Below are 16528 nucleotides of genomic sequence, written 5' to 3'. Positions count from 1 at the left end.
ATGGTTTGTTTTGTGTAATGTGTCAGCAGTGATCACAGTATACTAATTTCTAGTTCATGTTTTTATATGAACACTTGAGGTCATAAATATCCCTCTATGTCCCCTCTACGACACATGTTAGTATCTCAGATTTGAAATAATCGTATGGTTATATAAAACTTGTCTCATTTGCATTACAGTGTGTTTTCAAGCCATGGGTAATAAGCCGTTTTTTTTAATTTAAAACTTGATATAATTTTACATGAAAAGTTCTTTTTATTATGTTCTTCCTACATGATAATGGTAAAGAACTGACTTGTTGAAGTTTTTCTTTTGGTCCAGTGCTGGACATACTGAAACTTTCTGAGTCGATATCTACCTTTCCCCTCTTGTCTTTCTTACTGAAATATATAAATCCCACATTCATGTGTTTCCACTGGATAAGACATCTGTTGTTTGTCACTGTCTGGAAAGTGGATGTCATGCACTGAGTTACAATTAGAGATTTTGTGTCATGACAATGAAAGCTTGTATCCAACTTGTTCCACTGAATTGTGCTGTCAGCATGGGTGAGGTGGGAAGTTTTATCCCAGAGACCTTGTAATTATGCTTCTGAAGTAACGAGAAGAGGAGGTTGGAAGCTGAAATGAAGAAGCCAAGAGTCTCAGTTCTTAACCATCAGGAGACAGAAATGGGTGGGAACCAGGTGAGCCTGAGTCACAGTACAATCTTCTGACTGCTTGCTCTGTTTGTCTGGAACATTAGAAACCAAACAACACGCTTGATGCTAGTTCCCTCTGAGGCAGCAGATTCCTCAGACTTTTCCACCAGTCCCCACATTGTGGAATCTCTTTCAGGTTCGCTCAGATTCTTCCATTTTTCTGTAGCACGTTCGTGTCCATCAGGCCAGTTCTTCACAGTTTCGCTCTGAGCGATCTTCTGTCATCCTGTCACCCCGCCCCCATCTCCAATTCTTCTCCTAATTGCGTGATTTCTGGAGGAAACACTGTGTTCCTTTATTGGTATTTTTTTTTCCAGCCGCCACCTGGATACATTTAATCCTGCAGCAAAATGCAGGAAACTTCCCAACCAGGTTGCACTGTGGAGAGCTCGGACTGACTGTGCGTGACTTGGCTCTGGATACTTCCATGATTGACATAAACTTTTATGAACATATTCGGCAGTTTGTGTAAATTATCTATTATAGGTGACTGCTATCTATGTCATAAACCCAGTATTTTTTATTGATTTATTTTTTAAGATTTTTATTGGGGGAGGGGAACAGGACTTTATTGGGGAACAGTGCATACTTCTAGGACTTTTTTTCCCCCAAGTCAAGTTGTTGTCCTTTCAGTCTTAGTTGTGGAGGGCGCAGCTCAGCTCCAGGTCCAGTTGCCGTTGCTAGTTGCAGGGGGCGCAGCCCACCATCCCTTGCGGGACTCCAGGAATTGAACTGGCAACCTTGTTGAGAGGACGTGCTCCAACCAACTGAGCCATCCGGGAGCTCAGCGGCAGCTCAGCTCAAGGTGCCGTGTTCAATCTTAGTTGCAGGGGGCGCTGCCCACCATCCCTTTGGGGGGCTTGAGGAATTGAACTAGCAACCTTGTGGTTGAGAGCCCACTGGCCCATGTGGGAATCGAACCGGCAGCCTTCGGAGTTAGGAGCATGGAGCTCTAACTGCCTGAGCCACTGGGCTGGCCCCCCTAATTTCTACTTTCTAATCCCTTCATATTCTCCTCCATCCCCACTCCCTCCTGTCTAGCAACCATCAGTTCTCCCCCCCCATAATCTCTGAGTCTATTTCTGCTTTGTTTGCTTGTTTATTCTGTTCTTTATTTTCCATATATAAGTGAGATCATATGGTTTATATATTTCTCAGTATGACTTATTTCTTTTTTTTTTTTTTAATTAATTTTATTGGGGTGACAATTGTTAGTAAATTTACATAGATTTCAGGTGTACAATTCTGTATTACATCGTCTATAAATCCCATTGTGTGTTCACCACCCAGAGTCAGTTCTCCTTCCATCACCATATATTTGATCCCCTTTACCCTCATCACCCACCCCCCTTATTTCTTTTTTTTTTAAATTTATTTATTATTTATTTTTTTAAATAGTTTTATTTTATTTTATTTTATTTTTACATCCCTCACACCGTGAACCCCCCTCCCCCTATCCACCACCACCCCGACCTCACACCAAGCCATCACATTATACACATAAAATTATAGTTGGCATTCATTAATGTCCAGCCTCTGGTGTACAATGCCATGACCAGGCATCCACAGCATCCCTGAGGTGGTCTCCCAAACAGGACACATGTCCATCGGACACCCAACAAAATCCCCAAACACTATTGAATAAGTTCCCCAAAGTAATTCTCAAAAAACCCTGAGGCCATCCTGTGGTCACCAGCCGCCCCCCAATCCCTTCACCCTTCCCCCCATCCCCAACCCCCTCCCCCCCCGCCCATCTAACACCTCTCGGTTTTTTGTGTCCCCAAAACTGTTTCTGATTAGTTCATACACATATTCTTTTCTTTAGATTCCACATATAAGTGAGATCATATGGTACTTGTCTTTCTCTTTCTGACTTATTTCACTTAACATAATGTTCTCTAGATCCATCCATGTTGCTGCAAATGATAAGATTTCTTTTTCTTTATGGCTGCGTAGTACTCCATTGTATAAATGTACCACAGCTTCTTAATCCAGTCAGTATGACTTATTTCACTTAGCACAATATTCTCGTGGTCCATCCATGTTGCTGCAAATAGTAAGATTTCGTACCACAGTTTATTTATTTATTTATTTTAGATTTTATTGGGGAAAGGGAACAGGACTTTATTGGGGAAAAGTGTGTACTTCCAGCACTTTTTTCCAAAGTCAAGTTGTTGTCCTTTCAATCTTAGTTGTGGAGGGCGCAGCTCAGCTCCAAGTCCAGTTGCTATTGCTAGTTGCAGCCGGCAGAGCCCACCATCCCTTGCAATGGAGTCAAACTCCCATGTGGGAATCGAACCGGCAGCCTTCGGAGTTAGGAGCATGGAGCTCTAACAGCCTGAGCCACCGGGCCGGCCCCCACAGTTTGTTAATGAATCTTCTATCGATGGGCATTTCAGTTGTTTCCATACCTTGGCTATTGTGAATAGCGCTGCAATAAACATAGGTAGGGGTGCATATATTTTTTCAAATTAGTGTTTGGATTTCTTTGGATAGATACCCAGGGGTGGAATTGCTGGGTTATAAGATCCATTTTCAATTTTTTGTGGAACCTCCATACTGTTTTCCATAGTGGCTGCACCAATCTGCAATTTCACCAGCAGTGCACGAGGGTTCCCTTTTCTCCACATCCGTGCCAACACTTATTTGTTGATTTTTTGATGATGGCCATTCTGACAGGTGTGAGGAGGTATCTCTTGTGGTTTTTGTTTGCATTTCTCTAATGATTAGTGATGAGCATTTTTTTATATGTGCATTGGCCATGTGTTATGTCCTCTTTAGAGAAATGCCTCTTCATGACCTCTGCCCATTTTTCAATTGGGTTGTTTGCTTTCATGTTGAGTTGTATGAGGATTTTTGTTTTTAGTAAATTTTGAATGTTAACCTCTTATCAGATATATCATTGGCAAATATCTTCTCTCATTCAATTGGATGCCTTTTTGTTTTGATGATTATCTTTGCTGTGAAAAATCTTTTTAGTTTGATGTAATCCTACGTATTTCTTTTTTCTTTTGCTTCTCTTGCCTGAGGGGATATATCAGTAAAAATATCACTAAGTGAAATGTCTGTGAATTTACTTCCTATATTTTCTTCTAGGGGTTTTATGGTCTTACATTTAAGTCTTTAATCCATTTTGAATGTATTCTTGTATATGGCATAATCAGGTGGTCCAGCTTCATTTTTTTTCATGTATCTGTCCAGTTTTGCCAGCACCATTTATTAAATAGACTGTCTTTACCCCAATGTAAATTATTACTTCCACTGTCATAGATTAAATCACCGTGTAGGCATGGGATTTACTTCTGGGCTGTCTGATCTGTTCCATTGAGCTATGTGTTTTTAATGCCAGTACCATTCTGTTTTGATTACTGTAGCCTTGTAGCATGATTTGATGTCAGGTAGAGTCACTTTGTTCTTATTTCTCAAGATTGCCGTGGCTATTCCGGGTCTTTTCTGGTTCCATATAAATTTGAGTATTATTTGTTCTAGTTCTGTGAAAAATGTCATTGGTAATTTGATAAGGATTGTGCTGAATCTATATATTGCCTTAGGAAGTATGGCCATTTTAGCTATATTAATTCTTCCTATCCATGAGCGTGATCTATGTTTCTATTTGTTTGTATCTTCTTTAATTTCTCACTTCAAAGTCTTATACTTTTCTGAGCACAGGTTTGTTACTTCCTTGGTTAAATTTATTCCTAAGTATTTTATTGTTTTTGAAGCAATTGTAAATGAGATTGTTTTCTTAATTTCTCCTTCTGATTTCTATTGGTGACTACAAATGCAACTGATTTCTGAATGTTATTTTTGTACACTACTACTTTACTAAATTCATTTATCAGTTCTAATAGTTTTTTGGTGGACTCTGTGGGGTTCTCTATATATAGTATCATGTCATCTGCATATAAGAACAATTTTACTTCCTCCTTTCCAATTTGGGTGGCTTATATTTATATTTTGTTTTTGTTTTTTTTAAAGATTTTATTGGGGAAAGGGAACAGGACTTTATTGGGGAACAGTGTACTTCCAGGATTTTTTCCGGGTCAAGTTGTTGTCCTTTCAATAGTAGTTGTGGAGGGTGCAGCTCAGCTCCAGGTCTAGTTGCCATTTGTTGCGTCCTGCACAACACAAGCTGTGGGAAGGCGAGGGAGGCAGCGAGGGTTAAACTCTCATAAAGAGACAGAGACTCAAATATAGTTAAATCACAGAGGACCAAGGGACTCACAGCCTCAAGGGACTGGAGCCCCAAATCGGGTCACCGTGGGTATTTATTGATTTTTCACAATAGAGATCACATGATTAGGGGCAGGGTCTGCGAAACTCTTACACCTCACAATAATCATTCATTCCAAATCCCATAATTGTCCCAAAGCAACAGATGCATACCATCCCCCAAATGACCAAGGTGTGGTGCATACAATCCCTGGGGGAACAAGTCTCACAAGATAAGATTATCCCAGGAGCCAAACAGGAGGGGCGAGATGCTATTGTTCTAATGAGTCCATTACACCTCAGGGTAAAGGACAACAGTTGAGGCATGGTCAGCAGCTTCTCAGAAGAGGAGGAGCACAGCTACCTCCTAACTTTACATTAGCTCATGGGGGCCCTAGGGGGGTCCCGTCTGGCTTAGGTTGTTTCTCCCGTGAGAAATCTTACCTGTCTTTGACTGCAGACCCTGCTTACAAGGAGACTTAGGGTAGTGTAAACTCAACCCCAATGAGGGACAATCCCGCAGGGTCACCTTTCCCTAAGGAAAGATTGGAGGGGACAGACTGCTAGGTTGCTGTGTGACTACAGCCATTGTTAGTTGCAGGGGGCCCATCATCCCTTGTGGGAGTCGAGGAGTCGAACTTGCAGCTTTGCGGTTTAGAGCCCACTGGTCCATGTGGGAATCGAACCAGCAGCCTTCGTCGGCGTTGGGAGCACAGAGCTCCAACCACCTGAGCCACAGGCCGGCCCTTATTTCTATTCCTTATCTGATTGCTGTGGCTAAACTTCTAGGTAGTATGTTGAATAAAAGTGGTGAGAGTGGGCATCTTTGTTTTGTTCCTGATCTTAAAGGGAATGCTTTTAGCTTTTCCCCATTGAGTATGATGTTTGCTGTGAGTTTATCATGTATGGCCTTTATTATGTTGACATATGATTCCTCTATTCCCACTTTGCTAAGAGTTTTTGTTTTGTTTTGTTTTTTTAATTTTTATTGGGGAATATTGGGGGGAACAGTGTGTTTCTCCAGGGCCCATCAGCTCCAAGTCGTTGTCCTTCAATCTAGTTGTGGAGGGCGCAGCTCAACTCCAAGTCCAGTCGCCATTTTCAATCTTTAGTTGCAGGGGGTGCAGCCCACCATCCCATGTGGGAATTGAACTGGCAACCTTGTTGAGAGCTCACTCTCTAACCAACTGAGCCACCTTGTTGTCTTCAATCTAGTTGTGGAGGGCGCAGCTCACTGGCCTATGTGGGAATTGAGCCGGCTACCATTTTGTTCAGAGCTCGCGCTCTAACCAACTGAGCCATCCAGCCGCCTGGCTAAGAGTTTTTATCATGTGTGACTGCTGGATTTTGCCAAATGCTTTTTCTGCATCTATTGATAATAGCTATATGATTTTTATTTCTCATTTTGTTAATATGTATCATTAATTGATTTGTGAATATTGAGCCAACCTTAAATATCAGGAATGAATCCCAATTCATCGTGGTGTGTGATCTTTTTAATGTATTGCTGAATTCAGTTTGCTAATATTTTGTTGAGGATTTTTGCATGTATGTTCATTAGGGATGTTGGCCTATAGTTTTCTTTTTTTTCTAATGGCTTTGCCTGGTTTTGGGATCAGGGTAATAGTGGCCTTGTAAAATGAGCTTGGGAGCCTTCCCTTCTTTTAGATTTTTTGGAATAGTTTGAGGAGAATAAGTGATAATTTTTTTGTTTTGAATGGTAAAATTCACCTGTTAAGCCATCTGGTCCAGGACTTTTGTTGTTTTGGAACTTGTTGATTACTGATTTAATTTTGTTGGTAGTAATTCATCTGTTCAGATTTTCTGTGTCTTCTTAATTCAGCCTTGGAAGATTATGTGCTTGTAGGAATTTATCCATATCTTCTAGATTGTCTAATTTGTTGGTGTGTAGTTGCTGGTATTATTTTCTTAAATTTTTCTGTATTTGTGTGGTATCTGTTGTCACTTCTTTTCATTTCTCATTTTATTAATTTGGGTCCTCTCTTATTCTTGATGAGCCTGGCTAAAGATTTGTCAATTTTCTTTTTTCAAAAAAATGGTTCTTGGTTTCATCGATCCTTTGTATTGTTTTTTTGGTCTCTATTTCATTGTATTGTTTTTTTGGTCTCTATTTCATTTGTTTTTTTTGGTCTCTATTTCATGTATTGTTTTTTTGGTCTCTATTTCATTTGGTCTCTGTTTCATTTGGTCTTCTATTTCATTTTTCTTGTTTCTTTAGGTAGGCCTCCATTGCTATGAATTTCCCTCTTAGGACGGTTTTCGCTGCATCCCATAGATTTTGGGTCATTGTGGTTTCATTTTTGTTGTCTCAAGGTATCTTTTGATTTCTTCCTTGATCTCATTGTTGACCCATTCATTATTCAGTAGCATGTTATTCACTCTCCAGGTGTTTGTGTGTTTTCCAGTTTATTTTTTGTAATTTCTAGTTTTATAGTACTGTGGTCAGAGAAGATGCTTGATATGACTTCAGTCTTCTTATTTATTGGGACTTGTTTTGTGGCCTCGCATGAGGTCTATCTTGGAAAATGTACCATGTGCACTTGAAAGGAATGTGTATTCTGCTGCTTTGGGGCAAAATGCTCTAAAAATATTGATTTAATCCTTAAGGCCACTGTTTCCATATTGATTTTCTGTCTGGAGGATCTGTGATAATTGGTGTCAGTGGAGTGTTGAAGTCCGCTGCTATGATTGTGTTCCTGTTGATTTCTCTCTTTATGTTCAACATCTGTTTTATATATTTAGTTGCTGCTATGTTGGGTGCGTAGATGTTTACTAGGGTTATGTCCTCTTGTTGGATTGATCTATTTATTTTTATACAGTGTCCTTCTTTGTCTTTTATTACTCTTTGTTTTAAAGTCTATTTTATCCGATATAAGTATTGCTACTCTAGATTTTTTGTTGTTCCCATTTGCATGAAATACCTTATTCCATCCTTTTACTTTCAGTCTGTACGTGTCTTTTGATTTGAAGTGGGTCTCTTGTGAACAGCATATGCATGGATCTTATTTTCTTATCCGTTCAGCTCCCCTATGTCTTCTGATTGGAGCATTTAATCCATTTATATTTAAAGTGATTATTGATAGGTACATAGTTATTGCCTTTTTAGTATTCATATTTCTGGTCTTTATTCTTTTAACATTTCCTGCTATACTCACTTGGTGGTAATAAATTACTTTAGCTTATTTTTTCGTGGGAAGCTCTTTATTTTTCCTTCTATTTTTTTAATGATAGCCTTGCTGTGGACAGCAATCTTGGTTGTAGGCCTTTGTTTTTGATCACTTTCAATGTTCCCTGTTACTCCCTTCTGGCCTTCAAAGTTTGTGTAGAAAAATCAGCTGATAGTCCTATGGGAGCTCTCTTGTAAGTAACTAGCTGTCTTTCTCTTGCTGCTTCTGGGACTGTAAATTTGTTTTTAAAAATGGAAATATAATTCAAATATGCTAGCTTTCATAGTTTTACATGTACAACTAGTGATTTTTGTACATTCCCCAAACTGTATACTGTGCAGTTTGAATAAGGAAATACAGCCTGTTGTATTTCAAAATTCTCTGGGGACTTACTGAAACATGACCTGACAAATTTCCTGGCAGCAAAATGCACAAGTGAGAATTCTAGCTTCTCACACCTGTGAGAAGAGGAATGTGTGAGAGGAATCTTGTACAGGCTTGTGTACAAGACTGGGTGAGGGGTCCCTTTCACCAGGGGGTCACAGGCGTGTCCAAGAGGAGACATCTCAGAGCAGCGGTTACAGGGTTCTTGTCTCTGTACAAGAAAGAAGTCAAGAGCGAGACGTGTAGGAAAGCACAAGTGATTTATTTGAAAAGAAAGTATGAGGTCTCACAATTTCGGGAACTTGTTGCAACGATGTTGCTAACCTTTTTTGATATCAGAGGGAATATTCATCATGAATTTGTACCAACTGGACAAACAATTAACCAACTTTACTATTTGGAAGTGCTGAAAAGGTACATGAAAAAGTTAGACAACCTGAACTTTTTGCCAACAATTCATGGTTCTTGCATCACGACAGTGCTTCAGCTCACAGAACTGTGAGGAGTTTTTAGCCAGTAAACAAATAACTATTGTAACACCCTCCCTACTCACCTGATCTGACCCCCCATAACTTCTTCTTTACCTGAAGATAAAGGAATGTTGAAACGAAGACATTTTGATGACATTCAGGACATCAAGGGTGCTATGATGACAGCTCTGATGGCCATTCCAGGAAGAGTTCCACAATTGCTTTGAAGAGTGGACTAGGCGCTGGCGTCAGTGCATAGCTTCCCAAGGGGAGTACTTCAAAGGTGACCGTAGTGACATTCTGTGATGAGGTATGTAGCACTTTTTCTAGGATGAGTTTGTAAACTTAATTGTCCCACCATGTACGTATTTAAGAGGAAAGTGTGGGGGTACTTCGAAAATGAGTTGCGCTGAGGAAGTCAGGATCAGTGGTATTTATCTGTCCCAGAGTGGAAATTGTCGACGTCCTAATGACATGGTTGATTCTTCTCCTTTCATAGGCGGGACCCTCCATTTCCCACTTTCTTCCTTATTTGGTTTGTGTGGAACTGTCATGGTGTCAGATGCATAATGGGAGTCATAGTAACCACAGTGCAAATTAGATTATAATGACGTTATACTTAGTTAAAGGTCAGGTCATAGGGATCAGCCTAAGTGGAAGACTGGTTCTTGTTTTTCTCCAGGTGCAGGTGCTGGGTACATTCACTTTGTTACAGGTGTAAGCAGTGAAACACCTCATGTGTATCCTGTCAGTTTTCTAGACTACATGTCCTGCCTCACAAATCCCCCCTGAGAGATTTTGACCCCATAATGATGGGTCATTAAGGATTGGATGTGGGGACAGAGTCCCAGAGAGCAGTTTTTAGGCTCTTGACCTCACATGGAAAGGTGCAGGCTTGGGTAGTAGATGGCCATCAGCTGTGGCTAGTTGGCCGTCAGCTGTAACCAGTTAGCTAATTAACCACTGATATAACGGCCGTGGCTGCTCTAGTTGGTCATTCGGTGGGTTGGCAGGCAGAGAAGTGGACAGCAGGTTGCAGGTCATGTGGATCCAGTCTCCAGTGAGACTATAGTGGTATGACTCCCCTATCTGTGGCTCCGTGGGTGTTCCTTTTTGGCCTAGCCATATCCTGTGTTCTCATGTGGGGAGCGGGAGCAGAGAATCCGCAGGCCGTCTTGCACAATAAATGGCGCAGCGAGCAGGGTCTCCCGCATGACACTGGAGGTCAGACTTCTGTAGCTGCTTCAGGCTGAGATGGGGCATCAACCCTACTAGCCTGGAACCGAACATCTCTACCTGCCTGTCTAAGGGGTCAAGACCTCCCTCCACTGTGGCTTCTGTTGAGGGCACCGGCTGAAATCCTTGGCGGACCATCATCTTTATGTAGAACTGCTATAACCTGGAGGACACAAATTTGACAAGGAGGTTAAAAAGACATGGTCTGAATAATAGTGGAAGTAGTTTAAAGGTCAATGGTCCTAGCAGGGGCAGAAACCAGGTTATAGAAGGCAAAACACTTCTACAGCCTACCAGATGGAGTCAGCTGTTGGGTTTTCCTTTGCAAAATCATGAAGCCATTTAGCTTGATCATATATCTTTTTAACATCTTCCCTTTTCCCTCCACATCCTTCTAAATACATTCGCATTCTCAGTTCAGTCCAGACCTTCAGATTCCTATCACTGACCTCAGCTGAAATCCATCCCATTAGACTCTTTACCCTTTCAGTCTATTGGTCATACTTGTTGCTTCAATAAGATTCCCACACGGCACTCCCTCTTAACACCAGCTCTTATGTAGCTATTTTCTGTCCCTCTTTAATGTCCTTCCCTACTCACACCTTAATCAGCCTCCTTAAGAATTTTGTTGTCACCCAGCTGAAATGGGACTTTAGGGAAACTGATCAGGCTGGGAAGTCTGTGGGAGGAGCTGAGGTCATGGAAGTTCATGAGCCCCCCCAGTCAAACTCTATGGGCCTAATTTCCTTTTCATAGAACTCTGGTTCTTACTTCCTGTCTCCTTGCCTTAGACATCCTCCATGTTAGCACACAAGGCTGTATGTGCATGTGTTTTGCCAGGTCTGCACGTACAGGTACTGTGTTGCAGCCCTTTTTCCTTTTCCCGAAATAAATACCTTTTGGAGATGGAATACCTGGTCAATGGTATTGTTCTGTCTACATTTTTCGTGCTCAGCTGGGATCCAGAGAAGAACAAACCCCAATGTCTTTGGAGCAGGTGAGCAACCAGCTACTGGCGCCTCACATAGAGCCATTTTGGCTCATTGCTTCCTCTCCATTTTGGAAGCCTCGTGTGAGTTTTCTCCTGGATTCAAGCTAATTTTTTTTTTTGTATTTGATGCTCTCTGGGCTTTTTTCAAAATTGTTTCTAGGGGTGTGTGTGTGTGTGTGTGTGTGTACGTGTGTGTGTTAAAAGGTCTTTCTTGATTGTGATAATAACAAACATACTTTAAGAGAACTGATTCGTAAGTTGGGAGATCTATGGACCGAGCTGGGCTACGTGTTACTCTCTAGTCTTGACTTCATGTTAAAAGTCTATGGTTCTGGGGCAGCTGGATGGCTCAGGTGGTTAGAGCACGAGTTCTTAACAACAGGGTTGCCAGTTCAATTCCCACATGGGCCAGTGAGCTGCGCCCTTCACAACTAGATTGAAGGACGACTTGACTTGGAGCTGATGGCTCCTGGAAAAACACACTGTTCCCCAATATTCTCCAATAAAAATAAATTAAAAAACAAAACAAAAAACCTCTATGGTTCTAACTTCCTGCTTGGGGAGGGGGGCAAATATATATAGAAGCCATCTTAGAAGGGGACAGAATGCTGTAGGTGTGAGGCTAGTGGAGGTATGAGTTTTCACACGGCTGCAGTACTTTTGCTTTTTTCTTTTCCCGAATAAACCCTCTTTTTAGCAGACTCCCTGGAAAATTATTTTTGTCCAGTCAACGTTTTGGGGGCTTGTTTGGGATCCAGAGAAGAAAAAAACCTGACAGCTTTTGAACAGTGAGCAAACCTGCTTAGGTGCCTCACAGAGCCAATTGGGGTCGATGCTTTTTTGCTCCCTGACTTAGAGGCCTTGGGTGAGTTCTCTCCTGGATCTGAGCCAACGCCTTTGCGTCAGTCGCTCTCCAGGCTTTATTTGGGAATTGTTGAAAAAAAAATATGTGTGTGTCTGTGTGAATGCATTAAAGGCCTGTTTGTGTATGTTGTCTGAGTATCCACTGTGGCATGTCGGCTTGAATTCTTCAGAAAGCAAGTTGTCCTTTGAGACAAAATCCGGCCTTCACCTCAACTCCTTTTGGAGGTAGAGATTATTTCAACTGAAATTGGACACTTTGGGCTGGTATTAGACTGTGCCGTCTCCTTGAGAAGCTGAGAAGAGTGTTACCCAGCTCAGCCTGTACCTTAACTCCCTGAGAGTTGGTTATTTCCCTGGAAATGGCTCTCAGCCTTTGGCCTGATTCTCAGTGATCGAACTGTTCCAGAGTGAGGTGAGCTGGAGAACTGCAGGTTGCTCGAGTTGTGAAGTGTTGAGGGCCCGGTATTGAAAATGGGATCTCCGCTGTCTAAGCCTCTAAAACTGTCTCTCCAACGGAGACATGGGCTGAATATATATTTAAAACCTGTGGGAGATTTTTATGCACCTATTTAACAGATCTCACTAAGAGTAATGTAGAAAATCAGGGGCTACTTTGGGGAACTTGGAAATTCCCAAACTTGATTTTCTTAAAACTAAATTGGATAATAACAGTGGTATAATTAAGAAAGAGAAATGGAATGCCTATTTTGAGTGGTACTCTGAGGCTTCCAAATAAGATTATGAATCTAAAGTTGCCCATTTACCAAATAAAGTCTCAACGTTTACAAGGGCTGCTAAAAATTCAAAAAGAGACAAAATGGCACCCGAAACCTCTTGCATGTCCTCTGGAGCACTGCCTTGCCCTTCCCCCACTGCTCCTTTATCTCAAGCTCCGCCTCCATCTCTTTCTGTCTCTCACTCCTGTCTCCTCCACTTTCAGCTCATCCCCCAGAGGCAACTTCTTTTTTTTTTTTAAACATTTTTTTTTAATTGAGGAAGGGTAACAGGACTTTATTGGGGAAGAGTGTGTACTTCCAGGACTTTTTCCAAGTCAAGTTTTTGTCCTTTCGATCTCAGTTGTGGAGGGCACCGTTCAGCTCCAGATCCAGTTGCCCTTGTTAATTGCAGGGGGCGCAGCCCACCATCCCTTGCAGGAGTCCAACCGGCAACCTTGTGGTTGAGAGCCCACTGGCCCATGTGGGAATCGAACCAGCAGCCTTCGATGTTAGGAGCGTGGAGCTCCAACCACCTGAGCCACTGGGCCGGCCCGAGGCACCTTCTCTTGAATCTTCTCCTTTTTCTCCTTCCTCAGAACGTATTAGCACTTTCTCATTTAAAATTAAAGCCTCTGGAGATCCTAATGAGCCCCACATCTCCTATATTCCCTGGACTCAAGCTGAGTTAAACGAGCCAATGTAAAGAAATTCCCTAAGGTTACTGAGGACAGTAACAAATTTGCTGAGGAAATTGATATTACTATTCAGGCCCATCAGCCTGGGTTTTCGAATTTGTATCAACTAATCAATATGTTAGTTTGTGAGGGCCAAGTTTGACATTGGATGAAAATTGCCAGATGGGAGTATCCTAATAGACATTTAAGAAAAGCAGACCTCCAATTATTAGGAGGAAGGCAATTATTGCTCCAATTATTGCTCGAAAACTACATGAAGCAATTCCTGTCTCCCAATGCCCAAACCGAAGAACCAATTGCGACATTTTCTTGGGCTAATAGGCGACTGCTGAAATTGGATGCCAGATCTCTCTAGTGGCAAAATCTCTGTATGTCCTACTAAAGAATGACAGTCCCAATGCAATTTCATGCAAAGGACAGGATGACAGCTTTTAAAGCCTTAAAGGAGAGTTTAATAAACTCACCTTCTCTTGGGCATCCTAACTATCAGATTCCCTTTGTCCTTTTTGTGAATGAAAAGGAAGGACATGCCTTTTGGGTGCTCATTCAAAAACATGGTATCAACATAGACCCCCCAGCACACTAGAGTCAACAACTGGACCCTGTGGCTGGGGGATACCCCTCCCCCCTTTGCCTTAGAACCATTGCGGCTGCTGCCCTTTTGGTTAAAGCCACAGAGAAGGTGTCGTGGGATCCCATCTAACCATGGTTGTCACTCATATATCACAAGCTCTCCTGTTTTCTCATCACACCCAGCATCTTTCAGTCCCTAACTTCCTATGAAATGCATCTGTATTTATAACCCTTTTATGTTGTAGTAACCTTACTCCAGCTGCTTTTTTTCCTTCTTAGACTGAGAAAGCCCCTCAGGACTGCTGACACTCACAGGTCACGTCTGACTCCTCGTGACGATTTGCAGGAGACTCCTCTAGGTAAAGCTGATCTTTCTTAGTTTACAGACGGTCCACACTTAACAAAATGAAAGCGTAAGTAATGAGCTGCTTATTCTGTTGTATCTCCGTCTGAAGTCATCGAGGCAACGCCCTTGCCTCTGGCCCCTTCAGCACAGCAGGCTGGATGATATGCCCTCACTGGAGCTTGCATTTTAGCCAAGGGGAAAACTATCAGCATTTATACTGACAGGAGATATGCCTTTGGAGCAGTTCATGACTTCATATATGGAAACTTTTCATGTATGTAACACTGTGCTTTCCTTCCCTCCAAATGGAGATCAAATTACTAATGATCCCCATGTTCAGGGATATTGGACACTATGGTTTTCTCTGATGCTTTAGCTGTTATTAAGATTCTAGGACATTCTAAACTTGACCCCTGGAAGGTAAAGGAAATCACTTTGCAGATATTTCTGCTAAGAAGGCATCAGCAGCCGTCACACCTCTGTCACGGTTCAAAGAGATGTTTCTCCAGTTGCTAACGTAGAAACACTGGCCAAAAAAGCCCAATAATGGGCTTCAGAAGAAGAAACAAAAGATTGGAAACCCAACAGATGCTGCTTGGGTAAGGAAATAAGCTCTGGTTTGGACCAAATAACCCAATGCTACCAGAAACTCTTAAAATTCCCACTCCTAACTATATGCATTAAACCACTGGTCCCCTGACAAAATGGTAGCATTCATGGACCAATATGGTGGGGAGATATTAACAAGGATAAAAACAGTGCCCACCTTACGTGTCCCACTTGTCGAAAGTATAACCCAGGGAAGCCTGTTCACACTGTCCCTGGACAATTTCAATTGCTGAATGGGCCTTTTGAGGTCTGGCAAATAGATTTCATAAAGTTCCCCCATCTCATGGTTACAAATACGTTTTTGTCATGATGTGTATGTATTCTCACTGGACTGAAGCTTTGCCTCGTAGACAAGCTAATGCAGCTACAGTGGCTAAAGTCCTGTTAGAGAAGATTATTCCCGCTTGGTGAACTCCTGTCCAAGACCACAGTGACTGAGCAACCCATTTCACTGGTCAGGTGCTAAAGCAAGTCTGTGCTGTTTGGCCAGTTCTACAACATTTTCACTGTGCTTTACCATCCTCAATCTTCAGGTTTAGTTGAATGAGCTAATGGTATTATTCAAATTCAATTGGCAAAAATTGTAGAAACTCTTCAAATACCTTGGCCGAAAGCACTGGCATGAGTCCTTTGAGATCTCAGGTCTACCCCTTTTCGGACTCCAGCTTTCAACTATTGACATAATTGCAGTACACCACATGCATTTGGCTCCTGGCTCTTATCATTCACAGTTGGTAAGAGAGACATACTTCGATATTGTAAAGGCTTAATTGCTTCTATTGACAATGATCATCATTTGGTACAACAATCTTTTTTCACAGTGCACTTCAGGGAAATGAAACACTCACAATCCGCACTCCACAACCTGGAGATTTTCTTTACTGGAAAGACACCTCAAAAAAGTCTCCCTCCAGCCTCGCTGGAAGGGCCTTTACTAGATGTGGTTGTTGCACAGTAGCCTAACTGTTTGTCCCCTCCTGCCTTTCCCTAAGAAAGGAAGGATTGTGGAACTGTGCCTCTTTGGGATTAGAGTTTTATGACTCATGTCTCTCTGTCTGGTCTCCAGAAAGAAGTGTTCGCAGTCGGAAACAAGTAAGATTCCTTACGGAAGGAACAACTCAAGCCAGACGGGACCCCTTTGAGACCCATGAGCTGCTGTAAAATAAATGGAAAGGAGCCTTGTCTCCCTTCCCCCTTGCTTGAGAAAAGCAGCTGCTGACTCTTGCTGCTCCCTCTCACCTAATCGTGAGAGCGGTCCATTAGAGCGATAAGATCTCGCCCTTACTGCTCAGCTCATGGAATGGCTCATCACAAGAGACTTTCTCCCCTCCGGGAGGTGCATACCACACCTTAGATATCATGGGACTATATGCTTCCCTTGCTGTGGGACCTACAATTGGGCTCAAAAAGTATTTTTTAAATTTTGCAAGAGTTTCACAGGCCGTGCCTAAAATCATATGATTCCTTTGTTTGTAATCAATAAATACCCCAGTCGACCTTATTCGGTGCTCCAGTCTCTTGAGGCTGCGAGTCCCTTGGTCCTC

At 42.0% G+C, this 16528-nt stretch overlaps 1 protein-coding gene across 4 annotated transcripts in view; it reads left to right on the top strand.

The window, feature by feature from the left end:
* LOC308508980 (uncharacterized protein) overlaps positions 1-16528 on the top strand; it is a 146150-nt gene that overhangs the window by 110302 nt on the left and 19320 nt on the right. Inside the window, exons 2-4 of one of the 4 annotated variants that reach the window (XM_081076502.1) lie at positions 9075-9264; positions 11146-11262; positions 14309-14388. The exons of 1 other annotated variant lie outside the window; for it this stretch is intronic. The gene's annotated coding sequence lies outside the window, so the exon portion shown is untranslated. The remainder of the gene's footprint in view (positions 1-9074; positions 9265-11145; positions 11263-14308; positions 14389-16528) is intronic. 2 more of the 4 variants (XM_081076501.1, XM_081076503.1) reach the window with 2 other exon arrangements.

This window comes from Rhinolophus hipposideros (genome assembly GCF_964194185.1).
Source record: "Rhinolophus hipposideros genome assembly, chromosome: 16".
NCBI classification, from domain to species: domain Eukaryota; kingdom Metazoa; phylum Chordata; class Mammalia; order Chiroptera; family Rhinolophidae; genus Rhinolophus; species Rhinolophus hipposideros.
This window is presented reverse-complemented; position numbering and strand designations above follow the sequence as displayed.